The sequence below is a fragment of the Malus sylvestris genome, chromosome 5 (assembly GCF_916048215.2).
Source record: "Malus sylvestris chromosome 5, drMalSylv7.2, whole genome shotgun sequence".
NCBI classification, from domain to species: Eukaryota; Viridiplantae; Streptophyta; class Magnoliopsida; order Rosales; family Rosaceae; genus Malus; species Malus sylvestris.
The window spans coordinates 22,840,005-22,856,328 of NC_062264.1; the positions used below are offsets into that span (position 1 = coordinate 22,840,005).

The 16,324-nt window shown below is 34.9% G+C and overlaps 1 pseudogene; it reads right to left on the reverse strand.

Moving 5' to 3' along the window:
* Window positions 1-150: 150 nt before the first annotated feature.
* LOC126623355 (beta-glucosidase 12-like) lies at window positions 151-8,118 on the reverse strand (annotated as a pseudogene).
* Between the last annotated feature and the right edge of the window lie 8,206 nt (window positions 8,119-16,324).

A 16,324-nucleotide genomic window follows, 5' to 3' on the forward strand; every position in this document is an offset into this window, starting at 1 on the left:
TTTATTCTAACATTCACAGCTCTTCTAGCTTTTTATTGAATTATTGAATCTCAAAGAATGTTTACATTATTGCAAGGAAATACAAACGCATAAAGAATTGAAATATAAAAAAAAAATAAAAATAATCCACTTAAATGTTTATAATGAACATTAGCTTTCTTTGAATTTCTTCAATTCTTCTTAAGCATATTTTTGAACCAATGTGCTGAGAGTTTTGGGTGTCTTTTCAGCCCATCGTTATAATCCACGTAGTTTAAACCAAATCGGATAGTGTATCCAGAACTCCAATCAAAGTTGTCTAACAATGTCCATGGAAAGTATCCCTTCACTTTCGCACCATTTCTGCACACACACACAAATGTTCAAATGGGTTAGGTCAATATAATGATTAAATAACCATAACATAAGAACGCTAGGCAATATATAGCCTTAATCATTTTGTTAATAACTACTTACTTGATCACCACTTGAAGGTAACACATGTGACGATAGTAGTAGTCAATTCTACTGGTATCATGAAGGGCCTTTTCAAGTGATAGTTCTGGATTATTCAACTCTGATACACCTACGTACATATTATTACACAAAAAAGAAAACGTGTTGTTTCATTTTACACCACTATAAATATGTGAAACTTTTGCAATTAGTCAAGGCTTAAAAGTATGTATTACATACCATTCTCAGTAATATAAATGAGTGGATCATTCTATTTTTCCTTTGTGTAGGGCACAAGATCGTGAATTCCTTTTGGATATACATATAACCAATCTGAAGCAGCTTGCAACACCATTTGAAGATAATATGTAAATGTTGGAGAAAAAAACTACTCCTCCAAATGCAAATAGCTCAAAATGATATATTTGATATTTACCTGTGGACCAATAAGTACTCCATTAAGCTCAGCTGCCACAATATTTACAAACACTAGAATACAATTGGTGTAAATATTAGAATATAATTAAAGTAATTAAGAAGTTAAACTAGGGAAAGAAGTACAAAGAACTTAAGCTATTCAAACTAAGTTTCCTTTTGCACTCACTTGTAAGATCAGCCCGAGGATCTGTTACGTAGCTTGCCGGTAGTCAAATGTTCTTAGGTGCACTACTTGTGTATCTAGCGGTATAATAATTTATTCCAAGAAAGTCAAATGATCCGTTTAGCAACTTGGATTGTTCATTTGTGAATTTGGGTAATCTTTTCCCAGCAATTGATCGCATGGTGTGTGGATAGTCACCACTTGTTAATGGGTCCAAAAACCTACAAAACATGACAATTCCAGATATTTGCCCAATTATATTATTATATATAAAGAGTACTGCTAGCTAGGTAGTATCAATGTTTCAATTCATAAGTAAACATGTAATTGGATTGATATATAATTTAATAAGACACTTGCCATCCAAACATAAAATCCAAAGATCGTAAGGCACCAATGTTATCCCTATCAAGCCTTTTTGAGTTGCCTACACAAAAATATGAATTTTAGTTGAACAAATAGGAGCTATAGAAAAAGATACAACCTTTAGATTATCTCACTACAGAGAGTATTCCCTCGTATTACAACTCAAACATAATGATTCATATAGAATTCTCAATTAGGAGCCAATAATCTGACCCGAAAATAAAAAAGATAAAAAGTTATTGAACCTGATATCTATTTTTGTACAATTCTACAGCTGCTCCATGAGCAAGAAGAATGTGGTGTGTCACCAAGTATGGTTCAATGGCTGAATCTCCACCGGTGCAGTTTAGGTTTTGCCAAGAAGAGCATCGTCCCGGTGCATGAGCACCAACAGCATAACCCATGTTACTAAAAGTATATGGCTCATTTACCGTGAACCAGTGCTTGACTGGATCACCAAATTCCTTATAACAAAGTTCCGCATAGTCTTTAAAATGATCGTTGTAGATACACATTTATGTTACGAATATCAATATGTATTTTATCAAATTATCACTAAGAGAATAAATGTTGTTCACTTACACAATACGATGGCTTAAGAAACCACCATATTCATCTTCTAAAGCTTGGGGAACATCCCAATGAAAGAGTGTCACGAATGGCTTTAATCCTACATATTCATGATCAGTAAAATCAAATTAAAAGTCTGATTGAATGATGTTCTAAAAATTCATGTAATAATTGTTTAAGGTAGGATGATTAACCATTGCGTAGGAGTTCATCGATGAGATTGTTGTAATAATCAATTCTTTTTCTGTTAACACCACCACTAAACGTTCCATCTAATTAGAACAAAAATAACAAGAAAAATAAGGGTTATATAGTAGATAACTCGATCACATTAATTTAGTTAAAAGTATATAAAGAGAATAATTTTCTCGTAGGAAAAATAATTCTTATGCACAATTTATATGGCCATTATTGCACTTAAACTCGTCATTAGAACTCACTCATAATGATTGTGCTTTGTGAAGTCTAGTTCTATTGTTTGGCTTCCCTTGTTAAATGTAATCAATTGTACCACACATGTTCTCGTTAGATTTAGGGTTAAATTGCAACTTTTGGGATCATGCTGCTGGAAATATCACTTCAAGAGCTTAACTTCTCTCATCAAATATTTGTTCATTCATATATATTTCATGTCATTATGTCCAGTTCATTTTTCTACTGGTTCTGTGTTGTCAAAACTTCTCGTTGCTATCACGCGAGCTGGGCACACACTTTAAGACAACCCAAATGAGCCATATGACTACTTTTTATCGAAAATGGTTTTTCAGCCTTAGATCTTTCCAGTTTGCTTTTACACATGACGCGCGGTTTTTCTTGTCCCCCGTCTTGTCTAAAACAAAGCCCAACTATAAAAATTTAATGTAGGGTTTTTTCAACTTGGCTAGGAGATTTATATTTTCTGATTATCCAGATCATTGCATATTAATGTGGCATTGTTTTCGTGATTTTGATCTTTGTTTTGGGTCAAGCTTTTCTAGTTTCAAATCTTTGAGCTGACTACTTTTTGGATTCACGTTAGTTTCATCTTTCAAGTGTTTGACTGTTGAAACTGACTAGCCATCAACTTCATCATAACATCATTTGCATAAGTTGATTTGATTTCGGTGCCATAAGATGAAGAGCTCAGGAAGAGCTGCCACTTCCTGAAGACCGAAGGAATCCCTCTTGTGAAAGGGAAGGTTGCACAAGGGTACAAGTTGCTCCATAGATTAGGAACTAGGAATTGAACTTGTGTGGTTACATTGTAAGAATGTTGATTTCACTAGTGGATTGGACTCAGTGGAAAGTCCCCAGTTTTTAACCCTAGAGGTGACTTTTTTCCGGCCAAAAACATCCTGTGTGTATTATTGCTTTCCCTGGATTTATTTCTTTCATCTTGTGAATGATGATAGATGATCATCTTGACTTGCATATAGACTTGTCCATGCATCCAAGCTTATCAAGGTTTGCATTTATATTAGACTGGACCTCAGTTAACTAGGGACATTTCTGTAAACCTAGTTTTTAAATTGATTATTTCCGTTGCTGGTTAATTGACAAACGTGATCTTTGTTGACTAGTGTTGATGACTAGCCAGTCAAGCATATATAGAATTTTAATTACAGGATATTTCACTTGGAACCAATTTCATGCTTGAACGTGTGTATTGTGTAAATTCTTCACTATTAATTAGAACTCATCTCCCTCTATATCTTTACATATTATCCTCACTAGGTGACGGGACTAACTTTGAGAAGGTGACAAACTTGACACTTTACGTCGTTCCATAGTCTCACTTATTTTGTGCATCAACATTATTTGTAAATAGTCTCTTACAAGCAATTGAGCCCGCGTGATGCCATATGTTTTAAAACTGTGTTAAACAGGTGGAACATATTCAAATCTATTAGCATCCTTATGTTCAACAAAGAATTAAAAATAGGTGTTTATAATACATAGCAAAAGTTTTAAAACTCTTTAATTCTTCTTTCTAAGTAAATTTGATAAATATGTACAATACAATCTTCGACCAATTCAAGCGTACACTTTTTCTTTTCTTCTATCAAAATTGTCATGTAACCCAAAGTCATATGCAAAGTCAGCTAACTAAAAACATTTGTGTTCAGTTGTGTAAAAAGTAGAGTACGCTTTAATTGAAAAAATAATCATTAATACAATTAGGCAAGAAGGGAAAGATGATTCTCCTGAGGAGTTAGAAATATTTTGACTTCAACAAGAAGATATTGACAAGGTTTTACTTACGTACCTGTAAGCTCAAAGCTGCAGTATTATCTCAAAAAAAATTAATAAATAAATAAAATAAAATTATTCCATCTTAATATTTTATTTGTGGCGTAGCTTATTATTGTCCTTATTAACAAAGGAAAACTAATGAAAAAAGCTTGAAAACTTTGAGCTTTAACGATAACGACAAAATAAAAGGTAAAGTGAATAGCACCAGGATTGACATTTTAGTGTAAAATTGTGGTTTTTTGTTAAAGTGAACAGTACCAAGAGTTTTTCGTTAAAGTTCCCTATTAACAATTACTACTATGTCGAACTGAGTTTCCTTACAACAGGACCAATTAAAATGATAACTTATTACAATGTGAAATTTATTCCTAAACCCAAACAGGGACCAAAACTTTTTATGACTACAAATAAGTTATTCGTTTATAGAGAAAGGTTTTATTGTAGCATTCACAACACTTATAGCTTTATTGAATTATTGAATCTCAAAGAATGTTTACATTATTGCAAGGAAATACAAATGCATAAGGAATTGAAATATAAATACATCAAAAAAAAAAATTATCCACTCAAATGTTTATAATGAAATGTAGCTTTCTTTGAATTTATTCTTCTTAAGCAAATTTTTAAACCAGTGTGCTGAGAGTTTTGGGTATCTTTTCAGCCCATCTTTATAATCCACGTAGTTTAAACCAAATCGGACAGTGTATCCAGAAGTCCATTCAAAGTTGTCTAACAATGTCCATGCAAAGTATCCCTTCACTTTCGCGCCATTTCTGCACACACACACACACAAATGTACAAATGGGTTTGGTCAATATAATGATTAAATAACCATAACATAAGAAGGCTAGGCAGTATATAGCCTTAATCATTTTGTTAATAACTACTTACTTCATTGCCACTTGAAGGTAACACAGGTGACGATAGTAGTAATCAATTCTACTGGTATCATGAAGGGCCTCTTCAAGTGATAGTTCTGGATTATTCAACTCTGATACACCTATGTGCATATTATTACACAAAAAAAAATTAAATTTGGTTTCTTCCTCTAAAACTAAAAGAAAACGTGTAGTTTCATTTTACACCACTATAAATATGTGAAACTTTTGCAATTAATCAAGGCTTAAAAGTTTGTATTACATACCATTCTCAGTAATATAAATGAGTGGATCATTATATTTTTCCTTTGTGTAAAGCACAAGATCGTGAATTCCTTTTGGATATACATATAACCAATCCGAAGCAGCCTGCAACACCATTTGAAGATAATACATAAATGTTGGCGAAAAAAAACTACTCCTCCAAATGCAAATAGCTCAAAATGATAAATTTGATATTTACCTGTGGACCAATGAGTACTCAATTAAGCTCAGCTGCCACAATATTTACAAACATTAGAATACAATTGGTGTAAATATTAGAATATAATTAAAGTAAACAAGAAGTTAAACTAGGCAAAGAAGTACAAAGAACTTAAGCTATTCAAACTAAGTTTCCTTTTGCACTCACTTGTAAGATCAGCACGAGAATCTGTTACGTAGCTTGCCGGTAGTGAATTGTTCTTGGGTGCACTACTTGTGTATCTGGCAGTATAATAATTTATTCCAAGAAAATCAAATGATCCGTTTAGCAACTTGGATTGTTCTTTTGTGAATTTGGGCAATCGTTTCCCAACAATTGATCGCATGGTGTGTGGATAGTCACCACTTGTTAATGGGTCCAAAAACCTACAAAACATGACAATTCCGGATATTAGCCTAATTATGTTATTATATATAAAGAGTACTGCTAGCTAGGTAGTATCAATGTTTCAATTCATAAGTAAACATGTAATTGGGTTGATATGTAATTTAATAAGACACTTGCCATCCAAACATAAAATCCAAAGATCGTAAGGCAGCATCTTTATCTTGCTTTGAATCCGAAGCAGGCTCAAACCAGTCTGACATCAATGTTATCCCTATCAAGCCTTTTTGAGTTGCTTACACAAAAATATGAATTTTGGTTGAACAAATAGGAGTTGTGGAAAAAGATACAACCTATAGATTATCTCACTACCGAGAGTATTCCCTCTTGTATTACAACTCAATAATAATGATTCATATAGAATTCTCAATTAGGAGCCAATAATCTGACCCCAAAAAAAAAGAACAAAAGTTATAGAACCTGATATCTATTCTTGTACAATTCTACAGCTGCTCCATCAGCAAGAATAAGGTGGTGTGCCACCAAGTATGGTTCAATGGCTGAATCTCCACCGGTGCAGTTTAGGTTTTGCCAAGAAGAGCAGCGTCCCGGTACTTGAGTACCAACAGCATAACCCATGTAACTAAAAGTATATGGCTCATTTTCCGTGAACAAGTGCTTGACTCGATCACCAAATTCCTTATAACATAGTCTTTAAAATGATCGCTGTAGATACACATTTATGTTACGAATATCAGTATGTATTTTATCAAATTATCACTGAGAGAATAAATTGTGTTCACTTACACAATACGAGGGCTTAAGAAACCACCATATTCATCTTCTAAAGCTTGGGGAACATCCCCATGAAAGAGTGTCACAAATGGCTTTAATCCTATATATACATGATCAGTAAAATCAAATTAAAAGCCTGATTGAATGATGTTCTAAAAATTCATGTAATAATTGTTTAAGGTAGGATGATTAACCATTGCGTAGGAGTTCATCGATGAGATTGTTGTAATAATCAATTCCTTTTATGTTAACGCCACCACTTAACGTTCCATCTAATTCGAACAAAAATAACAAGAAAAATAAGGGTTATACAGTAGATAACTCGATCACATTAATTTAGTTAAAAGTATATAAAGAGAATAATTTTCTCGTAGGACAAATAATTCTTATGCACAATATATATTGACATTGGTCCCAACCAAATATGAGGATGTGGAGCAACTTACTTGGTAATAATCTGGACCATGAAATAGAGAATCGGTAAGCATCCAACTCCATATCCTTCATAATCCCCACATCTTCCTAGAATGACAAAAGGATATATATCATAATAAGAAAAAAGTTTAAAATTAAATATTGAGGATCTCATTATATTGTGCTTTTTATAAAGGCTCCAATTTAATATGTTAACATGTGCCCTTCAAGTATAAACGGTCAAGAGAACAAAGTGATGAGATTCTAGACCTTATAGCGGTGATATTGATCAATAGCAACGTCTCCGTTACTACCATCGGCGATTTTTTCTGCACGTATTCAAAAACATAATGGTGAAATCCATATCATATGCAAAGTACTTTATGTGCATGCGTATTGATGAAGTATATACATATATTGTACATATCATATGACCACGTACTATTTGTCTCCCAACAAATTGCATGGTTATCAGAGGGGTTGGAGTTTTTTAGGTATACTTGTCCTCATCAAGAAAAGAATGAGGTGCTAATTATACTCCTTTGAAATGAAGTAGCTAAAGTTTTCATATTACCAATTGATTAAAACACAGACCTGGATGTTTGTGGGTGTAGGTATCCCATATGCATGGTCCTCTTCCATCTTTTTTTACTGCACCTTCATACCGAAATATACATACATGCATATTCGTAAGTGTACTACCACACACGCAAGGAAGATGTCAACATTATAATTCATGCATGGATGCTAACTGCATGTATAAAATATACCAATAAAATGGTAAATAATCCCAGAAGATATATATATATAATACATATATATATTGACCTGGTAAGATGCAGAACCTGTGCCAAATATGAACCCTGTTTCAAAACTGTTGCGATTGAGAAATTCGCAATGAACAGGTGGATCCGTATTAGCAGCTTTGCTATTTGTCAATGCAAAGCCAATGAGTAGCAGCACACCAAAGAGCAAAGATCTTGAAGATTTCATTGCCATAACTTGGGAATTTTGATATCGATCGAGATAATTAAGTTGTCCCTTCCTGGAATATTGCATGGGGTTTATATAGAGGAAGGGAAGAAGGGATATGGTGTCTACGTACTTGCTCATGAGAATAGTAAAAAAGGTCGTACCCAATGCACAAGGCTCCCGCTTTACGTAGGGTCTGGGAGAGGTGAATGTCGGCTAGCCTTACCCCCATTTATGAGGAGGCTGCTCCCAAGTCTCGAACCCGAGACCTACCGCTCATGGGCGAAGGCACTTGTCATCGCACCAAATGTGACCTCTTGCTCATGAGAATAGTAAAGGGTTAAAATTCGAATTGAATTTTGAAGTCCTAGTTTAAAGACCAGGTCATGGTCTGCAGTTTAAAAGAAAGCACGTTTCATGGGAAAGGGATCCTCTCTGGTTCCCTTCCACCAAATTCACCAATCAGAACCCTTAAAATTTGATCCAACGGTTAAAGTTATTATAACTTTTAAAGGGGGCCCTGTTTTTAGTCGTTTGATCAAATTTCAAGAGTCCGGATTGGTGGAATTGGTGGAAGGGATCCGGAGAGAATCCCTTTCCCGTTTCATGAAACCAAAAGTTGCGTATGTACGTAAAAGAATGGATAATCCTTGCATTCCACCAACGAGGAATGCACATGTTCTACAAATTTTACATTGGGATGGTTCAGTTTCTTAATATTTATTTGAAGATCATCTAAACAAAAAGAATTAATCGAATTTAAGATCGTTTAGTCATCTAAATATATGAATCATATTCACGGTGTAGACACCAAGTAAAAGATTTATAATGAACTATTCATTATATTGATACATTTAGATGACTAAACAGTCTTCAATTTGAACAGTGTTTTGTCTATATGATATCCAAATTGAGATTCAGAATAGGTAGGACTTGTGATTATGTGAAAAGTAAGATAAAGTAGACAACTCTTCGATCGATCTCATCTTAATCTGAAATGATCAAATACCCTTGAGTTTTCCAACAAGAGAAAAATATTATCTGCGTTCGGAAACAAAGAGTCATTTATCTGCATTTTTATATTATGTCTGCCAACTGTTGAAAGCTTCAATACCCAATACCCATTCTGAAGGTCGATATAAAAAAGTTGAGTATGGACGAGTTTAATAATGTACTATGAGTCAACTTGAAGCCATAACTTCTGAAGGTCAATATGGACGATCAGTGATGAGATTTTTCGTATGCGCCAGGCTCCAGCTACAGAGACTTGTTCAACCAATAGAAAATTATTTGACCCAATAAAAAAGTAGAAATTTATGACCCGAATTCTTTACGTAAGTACATAACCGATAAGGTTGAAGAATTTAATCTTTGAATTAAATCCTGATCTTTTTCTTCTTGTTAGAGTTTTAATATTGAATGCGTCCTGTTATCAAGGGCGAACCTATTATGGCGCAAAGAGGACGGCCGCCCCTCTTCTAGCCGGAAAAGAAGCCCAGGAGTCTGATTTTCTGTGCTGCCACACCTCTGGTTCTATCGGAAATGAGGTATGGTTTGCTGAAGGAGGAGGAGCCTCCTTGTCCCAACGAAGAAGATGATGCAGAGAGACTCATTTTCTCTCTCCCTCGTGGCAAAGTAACATTTTTGTCTTCTTTGGTTGTCATCCTATGAGCTTCTGCCACCTTCAATACTATTCACTAAAGGCCTTATGAATTGGGAGATGATATATATATATATATATATGCCGACAAAAAAATCGGGAGGTGTGGCGCCAGATATATTACATCAGTTACCACTTGCATGTATACATCACTTAGCCTATGCTTTTTAGCTTTGGTCTGGAATTGTGATGTTTTTTTTTAAAAAAATATAGCTTATTAAAAAATTTAAAATATTAAATGTGTTTGACAAAACAAAAAAGAAATATTTTTTTATAAAAAATCTGTTTGGCAATGATTGTGAAAAAGTATAGAAAGGGAAAGTCTACCATGTTTCTAAAAGCAATGTCTTTTTTCAAAATATAGTGAGCTACTGCTTGAATTTTCATCTCATACAATCAAATTACTAAGACACTAATTAAAGCAAAAATTCTAACATTTTTATGTGTTGTATGTTAAATAAACCCAAACTCCTAATTTAAGTATAATTTTTTCATTGTAATTAGACACTTATTTATATAATATATAATAATTTATTTAAATCTGCCTAGTCCGCCTCCTCACCTAAGCGCTAATGCCCAATCAGGTGTCCAACTAGCACCTAACTTTGTTGTTGTTGCGCTCGACGTTTCTCTTTTATTCCCTGGAAAACCAACAAAACAACGCCATTTAGGTGTTTAATTAAAAACAAATAAATTATACCTCTTCACCCGTTTTCGTCTTTTAAACTCCACAAATTAGCGCACACCATGTGGTATGACTGTGACATGCAGGACGTTACTTTCAATTCATGCGTTTCGAAGAGGTAATACGAATTTATAGTCCTATGCCTTTCTAGAAATTAGTAGCAGGAAAACTATATTGCTAGCATACTCACTCAGGATTTCGGTTATTGTATGCGTTGTTATTCAATTTTGGTTTTGATAAATTGGAATTGGTGTAATAGGAATCATTATGTGATGATGTGCTTGATTATTGTGGATGCAAATTTCCGCTGTATGTTAATTTGACAAAAATGCACCTGCAAAATTATAACACCTTCGATTAAGGCCAAAAGCCTCACCCGCCCATGATGAACGGCAGGGCTTTGGCCGAAGAATCTCTCATACCAAAGTTATTATTTTTAAAAGAATGTATTTTTAGGAGTTTTTGGGCAGCAAAATGGTTTAGCATTTTAGTGGGATACGTGGGGTATTTATAGGAGGGTGACCGGCCATACACCTTCTTCATGGGATTATTTTTGTTCCTTCTCATTCAGGTTCAAATTCACTGAAAATGTCATGGCAATTGCATTTTCAGCTTTCTAGTCCCATACACCTTCTTCATCAAATATAACACTGTTTGACACAAAAACCTTCTTGATTGCTAAGTTACAAACTCTGTAACCTTTCACAACTTCACATAACCAACAGAGATCTCTTCACAGAAGTTTTATCCAGTTTTATCTCAGTTGTCCAGGAACATGATTGTAACAAATGCAGCCAAACACTCTGAGATGTTTTATTCTTGGCTTTCTACCACTAAATGCATCAAATGGATTCTTGTCCTACAAAGCTTTAGTTGACATTTATTTAGAAGATATACTGCAGTGTTAGAAGCTTTTCCCCAAAAATCAAAAGGTAGATTCTTATGAAGTAACATGCCTTTAGCCATTTCAATAATGGTCATGTTCTTCCTCTCAGCAACACCATTTTGTTTAGGGGAATAAGCCACTGTCAGTTGCCTTTCAAGGCCTAGATCATCACAGAAGCTTTGAAACTCTAGAGAAGTATATTCTCATCCTCAGTCACGTCTCGATTTGTGAATTTGATAACCACTTTCAAGCTAAACCATAGCTTTATAGCTTTTAAATACACATAATACGCCTGACTTAGGCTTCAAGAAATATAGTCAGCACATTCTGGTATGGTCATCAATAAATATCAGAAAGTGTCTATTTCCACCAAGTGTAGCGACCTGCATAGGACTACATACATCAGAGTGTATCAACTCCAATGGCTTATTTGCTCTCCAAGTCATTTCCTTATTGAATGCCTCTCAGTGATGTTTTCCTACAATGCATCCTTTAGAGACAACATTTGATTTCTTCAATTTAGATAGGCATAATACCATTTCCTTATTAGCCAACATATGCAAACTCTGAAAATTCAAGTGACCAAATCTTTTGTGCCACTCTCAAGAGTCTTCTTCAGCTATTGCTTTCAATGCAGATGGCATTATATCCTTCATGATGAGAGGAAAACATATGTTTCTTGTGATTTGTACGGCGACCACATGTCTTTCAAGGCTTCTATCTTTAAATATTTCAACTTTATCATCTCTAAACAATAAGAAATATTCATGCTCTAGCATTTGGCCTACACTTAGCAAGTTTTTATCTAAATCAGGAACAAGCATAACCTCTTTGATATGCCTCGTACTATTTTTGGTTTCAATCACCAAGGTTCCTTTTGCAATAGCTTGTAATATCTGTATGTTTCCCATCTTAAGCCATGCAGTGCCACTTAGTACTACAGTCTAGTGGTATTTCTCTTCACTTTTAACCATTATTCTTAAAATCCTCGCCTAGCGCCGCCTAGGCACTAGGCTGCTGGCCACCGCCCTGATTAATGCCTAAGCATTTGAAAATTAAGAAAGGGTGCCTAGACTTGATGAGGCACCCACCTAGACTACCTAGGCACCTACCAAGGTTGCGACTACTTAAACAGAAAATAGATAACTTTCATTTTCTATTTTACTTTTTTCAATAAATTGGAAGAGACTTGTTGAATAGTTAAATGAACAAACACTACATGCTTGTTTCCCATGTTTTCATTATGTTCTAATACTTCATAATTATATGTCATTCTATTTTGTAGTTTATGATGAAATTATATATATTTTAAGTGAAAACGGGACACTTATTTACACGAAATATAATAGATTTACTTAAATCCACCTAGGCACCTAGACAGCCTAGCCGCCTAGGCGCTAGACTCCAGCCCGACGCCCGACTAGAGCCTAACGTTTTTTAGAACCTTGCTTGTAAGTGAGAGGTCCTAGATTTGATTCTCGTCAAAGGTGAATTTGAACCTCATTATTGTTTGCCCATTCTGAAGATAAGAACATCTCATCCCCCTTAGTGTATAAATAATATCGGTTGTTTAAAAAAAAAAAAGTCATGTAGTCACATTTCTGTTTTCATCAATCAACATCGACTCATGTAAATTCATGTGATTGCTATATCCATTATCTATATACCAGACATGTTCATTCTTGACAGTTGTTACGGAATCGCAAGCAAAGAACATACTAGTGCCTTTTTCCCCCTCCTTGACATAATGAACCAGTTTGACCATTTTACTCCTACAATCTTTGGCAATATGCCCAAACTTATCACATTTGTGACACTTTGGATTTAAACCAGCAATCACCAAAATGTAAATTGGCACAAATCTTGCAATCTCCTTTACTACCATTGTTCTTTACAATCACATTTGGCTTCTCATTTTGTTTCACATAGTGTTTCTTCTACTACTTATTCTTCCAAGGCTTCTTGCCTTTATAACCACCAACTTGTGAGTTCTCTTTTGGTTGAATACTTAGGCTACTAAATGCTCTTTCATTCACTTTTCCATCTTTAGCATGTCTCATTCATCTTTGCTCAAAACCTTTGGGTGTTGTTGTAGACTCAGTTGGATCAATCTCACTGATTTTCTTTGTACCCTCAATAAAAGATACAATAGTAACATAAGTAGGAGTTAGGCTAATGTACAGCTTCTCTACCATAATTTTATTTAACAAATCCCCTCCGTGCATTTTCATTTGACTCACCCAAGCAAGCAATCTAGTCAAATAATCAAACAGAGATTCACCATTACTCATTCTAGCATTCTCAAAATCAAGACGAATACCTTGTAATTTCATTGCCATGACCTGATAATCGCCTTTGTATTCCTGCTTCAACATATCCCAAGCTTTGTTAAATGTCTCCTGATTTGCAATCCTGAAAAAAATCCCGTCACTCATTGTACTTTGAATTAACCTCAGGGCTTTTGCATATCTGGAAATAAGATCATGAGCAACAATCAGCTACTTCCCATCCATTTGCTTCTCATATGAGGGAAGTTCATAGCCATTTTCAGCATAACCCAAAAGATTGTGAGACTTGAATATAGTCATCATTCGACACACAAAAGTTATTGAAGATCAGATCCAGATCCAGACATTTTGTTCTTCAATTTACTTGAGCTCTTAGTTGAAAGCTCAAAGAACATTTCTCAGATCATGCCCCTTGATTCAATTCGAACCTAGCTCTGAGGCCATGTTAGTGTGTTTAGGGGTGATGAACTCGATTTTTAGTAGGATTTAACTCATGAAATCACTAAGAATGTGATCGCTGAATTGTAGAGAAATGGAAGAAAGAAGGTCACCAATGTAATCTATCAAGAATATATCTACATTGGATTCTCTCGTTCTCTAAAATCTGTTCAAAAGAGAGCATGAGGAGCGTGTGATATAGCTGTTTCTAGGCATCACACCTCAATAACAACGGCACACATGAGTTGCACATGATCAAATTAAATCAGTTATAAAACAAGACATGCGGCACAATCTACACCATTCAGATGTTATAATCGTGGCCATCCATTAGAAACTTTGCGAACTTAAACTTCAAAAAAAATCCTGAGATTTTTTTTTTGGTCAAACTATAGATTTGTTAGATTAGATGTTAGATTAAGGAGCCGACAGGGTTTGAACTTGTTGTAAATATTTGCGATAAGGATGCTACTTCTCCTACAACAAATCACATAAAATAATATTAGTATATCACAATTTTATCACCTCAATTTATTAAATAAAATAAACCAAATAAAATAAAATACTTAACTTTTGTAGGTAGAGAACGTTCTTTGTCGATCCTCAATTAGAATAAGATTTTAGGTTGAGGTGTGTAGTCACTGTCCTTAAGAGTAGATTTTGCCCCTCTAAGACAATGTCTCGGTGTAGCAGGTTATGACACCCTACCATCCACGATACAACAACCTATAATCATCGTAAGCGTACACTCGCAATACTTGGATCGTACGAACAACTTGATTTTCCTTTGGCATATGAGAGATGAAATTATAATAGCATTTGAGAGAATACAATAAATCAAGAAAGCAGAGGAAGGTGGGATTCCTTTAACTAGGTGAGGTTTGTAGGAAAGAAAATATTTGAAGTCCAATAGCAAAAGGAGTAGTCTAGGTAAAGATCAACATAATCCTTACAGCATGAAGAGTTGTTTTTATATAGAACATGAGAAAGGTAAACATGATCCTTGCGCAAAGGTCGTGAAAAAAGATCTCGTGTGACGAAGAAGTGCACATTCGTTGCATGAAAGGTATACGGACAAAGGCTTTCGTCGCATGATATAAAAGGGTACAAGCGTGCTTTGTGACGAGAATTTCTAGAGACGTCTAAAATTCGTCTCAAAAATCTTTGCGCGACGAAACATGTAACACGCGCATGGTTTTGCACGTCGACATGTCTGCGTCGCGCAAGTGTAATTTTTAATAAAAAATAATAATAATAAGTAGAATAAAAGGAATATTATTAAAAATATATATTTCATACAATTGACAAAAAAAAAAAACAAATTAATGAATAAAAAACAATTTTTTTATAATATAAATAAAAATATACATACAAATACAAAGTTTAAAAAGAAAGAGGGAACAAAAACTATGAAAAAAAATAAGGAATAATCTATAAGCAAGTCATTTAGAGGTGCTTGGTAATCTTGCTACTAGAAGAAGGTGGGGTAAGGGACGGGGTCGGAGGTCGACAGGCCTGATTGCTGTGTATGCACGGTGTGGAGGGGCTCTGATGGTGGTGGTGCAGAAAAAATGGGGAGACAGATCCCGGAGGAACTGAGGGCTGTACAAGCAATGACATTTAAGACATGTACGATGCAAGCTCACTCCTCATGCTAGCGACTTCCTGCGACAAATCCGTAACCTAGCCCTTCGACTGCGAGGATGAAGATTCTCTACTCCCCCGCCACCTAGCATTTCCCATCCCCCGACAATATGTCCCTTGCGTCCGACCAAAAGTGTGGTTAAACATCTCTGTAAGGATGTGAAACCCCACATCTTCAGGGGGATCCAGAGACTCGATTGGCCTGTCCAGGGGAAGCTAGGAGGTGAACTCCTGAAGCGACTAACCCTTCTCCACCATAGTCGCCTGTGAAAAAAACATGGATTATTAATAGAAAAATATTTGAAATAATTAGTATAAATCTTTAATGCATAAGAAATTGCATACATGAAGTGACTCGGTCAACTTATCCCAGGCCGAACATAAATGTTAGCAAAGACGTCGATCTCCAGGAATTTTGAACCTTCCTTAAATAGAAAAAGATAAGGAAAATTTTAGTACGAAAACAAACAAAAAAAATTATTAGCGACATCTTAAAATTGGAAATAAATGCTGTAATATATACCTTCCGCCACGCCTCCATCCTATATGAGAACGGCCTTGAACCCGAATGGTGGAAAATAGTCTTCTTCTCCCGATTGCCCTTGTTTGCCTTCGCCTTCTTCTATTATACACAAAATAAACATATTAGTTG